The sequence below is a fragment of the Tupaia chinensis genome, unplaced genomic scaffold (genome assembly GCF_000334495.1).
Source record: "Tupaia chinensis unplaced genomic scaffold, TupChi_1.0 Scaffold000317_1, whole genome shotgun sequence".
NCBI classification, from domain to species: domain Eukaryota; kingdom Metazoa; phylum Chordata; class Mammalia; order Scandentia; family Tupaiidae; genus Tupaia; species Tupaia belangeri.
In genome coordinates, this window is record NW_006159810.1 from 3,129,137 (window position 1) to 3,138,323 (window position 9,187).

Below are 9,187 nucleotides of genomic sequence, written 5' to 3' on the forward strand. Positions count from 1 at the left end.
GCCCTATAGCAAAAAGCCTCTCCAAAAAAAAAAAAAAAAAAGTTAAAATCAAATTCTCATACTTACTAGCTGAACCTAAGGCTGCTATACTCAGTGTTCACCACCGGTAGGTAGGAATTGGCAAGTACCAGTATTGAGCTCTCTTTTTTTTTTCAGAGAGCTCAAATCAAGTGTTGAGTAAAAATATGCTGAGGAAGTAAAACTCAGTATTTTTAAAGAACATGTTAGTTCTTTGGCTATGGGCAATGTTTGAGCTTGTGAGTTTTTCAGAGAGCAGTAGTTCCTTTGATAAGAAAAACGCTGGCTAGCTCATCACTGTCCTATGAAAAGTGTTAAGACAGGGGAGAGGGAATACATTGTATTTACATGATTTAACTTAGATGAAATAAATTACACACTGGCCCAACAGCCTGAAATGTCTAAGGAAATAAGAAACTGCCTAAATTTCATGACCACGTAGACCTCTCATGCATTACATGCCTCAGACCTTTGGTCACTTTCTGGGTGCTTGATTGGACTGGCTACTCTTTTTCTAAAAAATTGTTTAGGGGCCAGTCGGTGGCCTGGTGGTTAAGGCACTAGACTCCCACATGATCGACCATGGTTCGAGTTCCGGGACCAGCAGCTTGAATGCTTGCATGCATCTTGGACATGCACGTATGTGTGCTCAAAATCCCAAGAGAATGGAGAAGGGGTTGCAGCATAGCCATCCCTCCCTGTGAGGGCTGGGGATGATTTCTCACTTTCCCTCTTTCTGTCTCTCTCCAATGAATGCATGAGCTCTATGGCAAAATCCTAAAAAATAATAATAAAGTCTGATAATTTTGAAAAGACATTGTGCTAAGTGATGAAGGAACTAGAAAACTATAGGAGTAGAGAGGTGGCAGGTGGTTTGGTGGTTAAGGGTGCTGGACTCCCATCTGGCCGACTGTGGTTCAAGTTGCAGTTGCGGACCTGTGACTTGCTTTTTCACTCCCTTTCCTCAAATGAAAATAAAGTTAAAGTAATTCTTAAAAAAAAAGAAAGAAAGAAAGCTATAAGAGTTAGTCTCTGCCCTTTCAAAGCTTTCAATCAAGTTGAAATAGGACACATACCAAGAGAAGGTAGGCTACAAGAAACATACATGTAACTAATACACAAGCAATAATGATAACAAACACTTGTAACATGCTAATCACTGAAAGGATCAGGTAAACAAATTCTGACAGCCCTCTACCAGAGATATTATTACCCTGTCTATTTTACAGTTAAAGAAACAGACTAGGAGAGATTAAAAGACCTGTCTTAGGGCCACCAGGTGGTGGCGTGGTGATAAAGGCGCTAAACTCCCACATGGTTCATGAATGACAGCAGTTCGAGTCTCATACTTGGTGACTTGAAAAGCACACACAGGGCAACATGTGGCATGCCCAAAATCCCAGGAGGAGAATGGAGAAGAAGGAATTGGAGCATGGCCATCTCCCCTGGGAGGTGATTTCTCACTTTCTCTCGCTCTGTTTGTCTCTGGCAAGCTTACTCACCCAATGGCCAAACCCTGAAAAGAAAAAAGAAACCTGTCCTAAAGCCACAGTTAGTAAACCATAGAGCCAGGACTGGAACCCAAGTAATCTGATTCCAGATCCAGTACTCTTCATCAGGAGAATGATGATGTCATTATTGTGTCATTTACTACTATAGACTATATAATTTAGAGTCATTTATCTTGATACTATTTCTAATTTCTACCAAAGTTATGCAGCTATAATTCTGGGTTGAGGTGAATAGATGATAGCTTTCACAATTTTTATTTGCATAAAGAAATCCAATTTATTTCCATAGGAAATTACAAATATAATGCACTGTTTTAGTGTTCATCTTTAATTTCTATAGAAAAAGTATCACCATTTTTTTCTGATGACTTGATTATTTGAACAACTGGAGATGCCAGTTACAAGTTTTTTGTATCCAAACTCAGTTTTGACATTCCTAATATTTCATTGATTATACAAACTTGGGTTTCCTGCCTTAAATTCTGCAAAAGTTAAATAAAACATTCATGCACATATTACCACAAGGCACATTTTCGAAAGATTGGAGCCAAAGAGATATGTTATAATTAAGACCATGTATTTAACGTGAAACCCAGCTATCGAGAGACAAATCTATTAGTTTCTATGAAATGTTAAATCCAGAGTGTATTATCGCTGATTATACCATTTTCCTTGTTTAACAGAGATCACCAAGAAAGCACTGTGGCACTGTTGCTGAAACTAGCCCCTTTAATTTGACCCAGTTTTGTTAGTTTTGGTGAAAACAAAACAAAACAAAACAAAAAAACCACAGTTCCAGGAGGATGCACCCTACCGGAAGTGCCTCAAGCACTATTAGTTCAGGGTGTAGTAGAGTGTAACCACAGTGGTATAGACTCTTTCAGGAGCTGTCAGGCGCATCTGCTTTGGGGCTCCAGCTGCCACAGTGTTTGGTCTTTTTTTTTTTTTTTTAATGATAGATCTGCAAAAATAAAATCAATTGACCTTAGACATCCTTTCTAATGTACCAGATAATGGCAGGTAAAATGCAGATTCTTGTTATCCTTTATAACTGCTTACCTGAGTACCCAAAGCTATATTTAAATTATTTTCACTTTCTCTCTGATTCATGTGAATTGACAGTGCTTTAGATATTTCAAATTTTTTAAAATGACGATTTAATGATTAAAAAAGTGAGATAATTGCATTTCTGTTCATAGAAATGAATAGAATTTGTAAAATTAAATTTATCTTGCATATGAAAATATAGATATAATTAACAAGTAATTGCTCACACTTGACAAAAAGATATTAAGTGCTACCGATCACTCCCAATTATTTCAGTGTATTTTATTAATTTCTTTCTCCTAAAGAAAAATAATTCAAAATTTTAAGTTCCTAAGTCTTCTTTTCTGTATTTTTAAATTTTAGCAAAATAAAAAAATATTTGGAACAACTCATCTTACCCCATCCAAAAAAAAGCAAGTTGTATCCTTAGTAAGCAAGTTATTAATTCACTTATCCTTTCCTGATCTTTGATGCTGAAACTACTATAAAAAGGAAGATAGGTGCTGGGAAAAAAATGCATAAACTAGGCTTTCTAGACCTCAATGTATTGACTGTTGCTGTCATTAGCTTTCCGAAGGGTTGGCAATGTCTTTTAATTCTGAATATGTTAGGGGACATTTGAATCAATAGAGGAGATTTTAAACAGAATTCGGTGTTTTCCTTGCTGCTATTTGCTTTCCCAAACCATTGTAGCACTTTTCTTGTCCTCAACCTTGAAACTGGAAAAATTAACAAACCAATTTTATTTCAAAACAGGAAAAAGTTATTTCCCTATGCTTCCTTTCTTAGGTAACTCAAAGTAAGCTGTTGGGTTCAGCCTAAACCTTTTGCTGTCCAATGTGGAGGATAAGATCTCTGGATTATGGCACTTTTTAGCCTATTCCTAATGTATCTATGGTAAGGGGAACTGGATTGCTAGAAACCACAGCTTGGTTTCTATATAGTCTTGGGGTTTTTGTTTTTGTTTTTGTTTTTGTTGTGTGTGTGTGTGTATGTGTGTTTTTTTGTTTCTGTTTTTTTGGGGGAGAGTTTTTTGCTATAGGGCGCGTGCATATGTGTGTTTTTTTGTTTTTGTTTTTTTTGGGGGAGAGTTTTTTGCTATAGGGCGTGTGCACTCGCCAGAAAGACAGAGAGAGACAGAGAGACAGAAAGCAAGAAATCACCCCCCGGGGGGATGGCCACACTGCAATCCCTTCTCCTCCAGTCTCCTCTTGGGATCTTGGGCACGAATGCACATGCGCCTGGCATGAGTTTAAGTCACCGGGTCCGGGACTCAAACCGCAGTCGGCTACATGGGAGTTCAGCGACATAGCCATTACACTAACTGCTGGTCCCTATATATTCTTTTATACTTTCTGATTTCCGTGCCATGTACATGTATTCTTTAGTTATTAAAAATTGGTTGATCAGTTTTTTAAACAAATTTGTGTCCTGTAATGAAAACCAACATTGCCACTTAGGGAATATCTTTTCATCCTGAGAGAAAGAACCATGTGTTTGTCTCCAGACCTTTGATATTTTGGTCTCTACAACCACACTCACTAGATACTTCTAATCGAGTCTGATAGCAAAAGCAACAATCAAATGCATTAAATATACTGATAAACGTAAGCACCAAGCACAGCATAATGATTTTTACGTGTTCCCATCAAACAAGTGAGTTTATGGGAACACAAAGCTTTCTATGCTGTCATCTGCCCCATGAAGTTAGGTATATTCAGTTAGTCACTTCATGTGTGAACACACCCACCCTTCTGTTCATTCAATAAACATATATTATATGCTTTTTCTTTTCTTTTTTTAAGAGATTTTTGCCTTAGGGTACATGGGCTTGCCAGAGGGAGAGACAGAGACAATGAGGGGGAAAGTGAAAAATCACCCCCCTGGGGGGACAGCCACGCTGCAATCCCTTCTCCATTTTCCTGTCAGGACCTTGGGCATGCATGATTTTTAAGCCACTTGGTCTGGGACTCAAACTGCGGTCATCTACATGGGAAGCCAGCATCCTAACCTGTAGACCACCTGCTGGTCCCTATTATGTACCTTTTCAGCCTGACCCTGTGATAGGCACTGATGTAAGGATGAGTAAGTAGTCATGACTCTGTGTCCACGTCCACGTCCAGTCCTTGTGTCTTAAAGAAGGCTAAAGCATATGTTTAGTTTTAGCTCTTTCCCCTTAGACTGATGTGAGACTTCAAACAGAGTGGGTAACATAAACCGGGGTGAAGAGATACCCACCTTGTGCAGGAAATCACATTTTCTCTTTGGAAAGGTAAAAGTCGTCAGATAGGATCCTCCCCTAGCACCATTACTTCCCATTTATAGAATGATAGCATTAGAAACTAGTCAGAGACAGACGAACTAGTGAACTAACTCCTTCATAACGAACTAAGAGTGAATGCGTTTTGTCACGTTAATGTTTTTTAAATTATTTGTTTGTTTGGTTGCTTTAAGTTTGCTATAGGGCACATGTGCTCCCCAGAGAGAGACGCAGAGAGAGAAGATAAGTGAGAAAGCAAGCCACCAGGTCCAGGACTTGAACCGCAGTTGGTGATGTGGGAGTCCAGCACCCCAACCACCACATCATCTGCTGGCCTGCCAAGCTAATGTTTATAAAGTCCCTGTAATAAGTATAAAAGACATAAAAATGATGATGCCCTTTGTTAAAGTAATTTTACTCAGGAGAATTTAAGTTTAATCTAAACTAATAAAGAAAACATATACAAAGAGGTGTTTAGGGCTGACAGGTGGCATGGTGGTTAAGGATACTGGACTCCTACATTGCTGACGGCGGTTAGAATCCCAGACCTGGCAGCTTGCTTTCTCATTTTCTCTCTTTCTTTCTCTCATTCTGTCCCTCTCTGGTTAAAAATTAAATAAATAAATAAATAAATAAAGTTAAATTAAAAAGTAATTCTTAAAAAAAAGAAAACATATATAGGTAGGTGTTCATAGCATTATCCATGATATCTAAAAGTGGGGAAGTTGTTAGATAAATGATGATTGTCATCTAGGTGTACTAAGTGACATTTTATAAGAATCTTGTGGTCCAGCTGTAATGCCCCATGATGCTAAACCTTAGGGGAAGGTTCTAGTTCCTCATCCCAAGGTCTCCCTATGCACACAGGGCACACATGTGTGATCCCGACTTGCCAAGGCTGGGGATGGCATCACAAGGTGAAGACCTATTCTGGGAGGTCCTTCTCCCATCTCTGTTTCTCTCTCTCAAAGGAAATAAATAAACATAGGAAAGACCGTGTATAAATTTTTTCAAAAGAATCTTGTGGAAATAAAAAAGGATATTTTAAGTTTATTTATTTATTCATTTATTTTAATTTGACCAGAGAGAGACAGAGCAAAAGAGAGAAAGAGAGAGAGAGAGGAAAACTGTGAAAGCAAGCTGCCAGGTCTGGGACTCGAACCTCCGTCAGCCATGTGGAAGTCCAGTGCTCTTAACCACCATACCACCTGCCAGCCCCAGGATTTATTACTTAATAGAATGGATTTTTTTTTTTTTGAGAGGTTTTTGCTACAGGGTGCATACGGTCACCAGAAAGAGACAGAAAGCGAGAAATCACCGCCCCCCCCCAAGGGGGATGGTCACACCACAGTCCTTTCTTCTCCATTCTCCTCTCGGGATCTTGGGCACACATGCACACACACCCGGCGTGAGTTTAAGCCACCGGGTCCAGGACTCGAACCACAGTCTATGTGAGTCCAGCGACGTAGCCATTACGCTAACTGCTGGTCCCCTCTTTAATATTTTTATAATAAAAATACTAGAAAGTGTTGAAATAAAAATTGAATATTGTTATGATTCACAAACTCTTCTAAGAAGTTTTCATCTTTTATGATCATAATCTTTTTCTTTTTAGAGAGATTTTTGTTATAAGGGCAAGTGTGCTCACTGGAGAGACAGAGACAGAAAGAAAGAAATCACCCTCCAGGGGGGTTGGCCATGCTGCAATACCTTCTTCATTCTCTTCTTGGGATTTGGGCATGCACACACACATGCCTGGCATGAATTTTAAGCTGCTGGGCCTGGAACTCAAACTGCAGTCCACTGTGCAGGAGTTCAGCAACGTAACCATCATGTCATCTGCTGTTCCTGATCGCTGTACGTTTTTATTATTAGAAATCATTTTAATCTGTCCACTATAATATCATTGAGAAAAACTTTATCTAGATGATTACAAAATCATTTTTAAAAACTTATAAAGCCTCAGGACCAACAGATGGCATAATGTTTAAAATGCTAGACTTCCACAAGGCTGAACACAGTTCAAGTGCTGGACCCAGTGGCTTGAAACTCATGCCGGGTACATGTGTATGTGCATGCCCAAAATCCCAAGAGGAGAACAGAAGAGAAGGAATTGTGGTGTGGTCAAACCCTTGCGGGGAGGGGGATGATATCTCACCTTCTCTCTCTCGGTCTCTGTCTTTCCAGTGAGTGCACGTGCCCTATAGCAAAAATCTCTACAAGTACAAAAACAAAACTTATTATTAAGCCAAAACCATGATATGATTCAGATGGTGAAGGACAGAATGACTCATTAATACTGGACATGATTCTTATTCTGCAGAATGCTTCTGGAAGCTTGTCTGAATTCAGAAATGCTGCTGATTTCGAAGGAAATTTTATACAAGAAAAAAAATGGATTTAAAGACATCTCATCACTGATACCCAACACTGGATTTGAGTAAGAGCTTAATGTATGTTCAGCATCAACAGAAAAGTTACTTAGCATATTTTGAACAGTTCTCAATTTTATTTAAAAACGTTTTAAGAATTACAGCATCTAACATTTGCAGAATACCTTACAGCATTCCCTCTCTCACTGAACAGATGTGAAAACAGAAATAGAAGTTCAGTTGTGAACATGTGCTGAGTAATACAAGTATATAATTGAGAACTATAATTGACTATGTAAGTGAATGTAGGCTTCTCTAACACTCTAGGATTGGGAAGAATAAAACTATTGTCAAAAACCATAGAGCCATGCTGTTACTTGTTCTATTAGAACAGATGATTAAAAACTGTTTTTTAAAGTCTCAATAACATTATTTGGAAAAGCACTATATCTGAGAAGGAGCTGACCCAGTGGACCTTAACCTCGGCAGAGATGATTCACACACACCCTCTACTGTTTTGGGCAAATATATTTTTTAAGAATTATTTTATTTAACTTTATTTATGTATTCATTTTTAGTTTGACCAAATAGGAAGAGAGCACAAGAGAGAGAGAGAGGAAAAGCGAGAAAGTAAGCTGCCGGTTCCAGGACCTGAACCATGGTCGACCATGTGGGAGTCCAGAGCCCTTAACCACCACACCACCTGCCAGCCTTGGGGCATATATTTGAATCAGTAAACAAGCACAGGGGTATTTGGTGCTTGACTTAGCGAGTTATGACTGGAGAGCTTGGGGAATTTGGAGGCTGAGGGAAAAAGAAAAGGGGAGAATGTTGAGAACAAGAATCTGGAGATAGTGAAGACATGGCCCCCCACCCCTCCACCACTATGTGCCTACAAACCATTTGGTCCTGTGGGCTCATTAGGTCTTTACAAAAAGCAGCGTTGGCATCAGATGTCAAAGGCCTAAACTGACAGAGCAGTTTGCAGTGCACTGAATTGTATGTTCAGTAGCTGGAAGCCACATGGCAGATCACAGGTTCAATTCCCCAGGTTGGCCTGAAAACATGCCAGGCACCTGTGCATGCCTTGTGCACATGCCCAAGATCCTGAGGCACTGGAGGGCTGGGGAAAGGAGATTGTGACATGATAAGATCCTGTCAAGGGTGCCTCTCTCTCTCTCTCTCTCTCTCTCTCTCTGGCAGCAGAAAAGCAGAAAATTAACAGAGTATGAAGGCTAGTTCAAAGTAGGCTGGGCACTAAGCCAGTAGAGACACATGCTTTACTCTAAAATTATTCCTCTACCATAAGCAACTGCCATGTTCACAGCTACTATGTATGTGTGTGTGTATGTGATATATGTGTATATATATATATATATATTTTTTTTTTTAATTGTCAGAGGACATGTGCACTTACTGGAGAGAAAATGAGAGAGAGAGAGAAAGAAAAAGCACCTCCTCCATTTCTCCATCCTGTCGGAATTTTAAACACACATGCATATGCCCCCACTATGTTTTTCAAGTCACCAGAGCCAGTATTCAAACTGTATTCAGTCATGTGGGATCTGGCTCCCTTAACCACTAAACCATTAAGCCAGCCCAATTTATTTTTAATTAGTTATTTTTTTAATTTTTAAATTTTACTATGAATGTTTACATGTATACATAACCTGTAAAGTTTTTTCACTAGTAAATGAGTTCACACTTTCCAATATCTGCTAAGCCATCCAACCCTCCTGAGGAATTTCCACTCCAACAGCCAATTACTGGGACGTTCACAACCTTAAATCCTGGGATTCAAAACTGGGTTAACCAGGGGACCAGAAGTTAGCGTAATGGCTATGTCGCTGGACTGCCATGTAGTCGACTGTGGTTCGCATCCCGGACCTGGTGGCTTAAAACTCACGCCAGGCACGTGTACGTGCATGCCCAAGATCCCAAGAGGAAAATGGAGGAGAAGGGACTGTGGCGCGGCCATC

The 9,187-nt window shown here is 39.5% G+C and overlaps 1 long non-coding RNA gene across 1 annotated transcript in view; it reads left to right on the top strand.

Annotated features, from left to right (window-relative positions):
- Positions 1 to 7,573, top strand: part of LOC102479995 (uncharacterized) — a 10,698-nt gene extending 3,125 nt beyond the window's left edge. The window contains exons 2-3 of the long non-coding RNA XR_001370569.1: positions 3,366 to 3,473; positions 7,160 to 7,573. This is a non-coding gene — a long non-coding RNA (uncharacterized LOC102479995). The remainder of the gene's footprint in view (positions 1 to 3,365; positions 3,474 to 7,159) is intronic.
- The last annotated feature ends 1,614 nt before the right edge of the window (positions 7,574 to 9,187 follow it).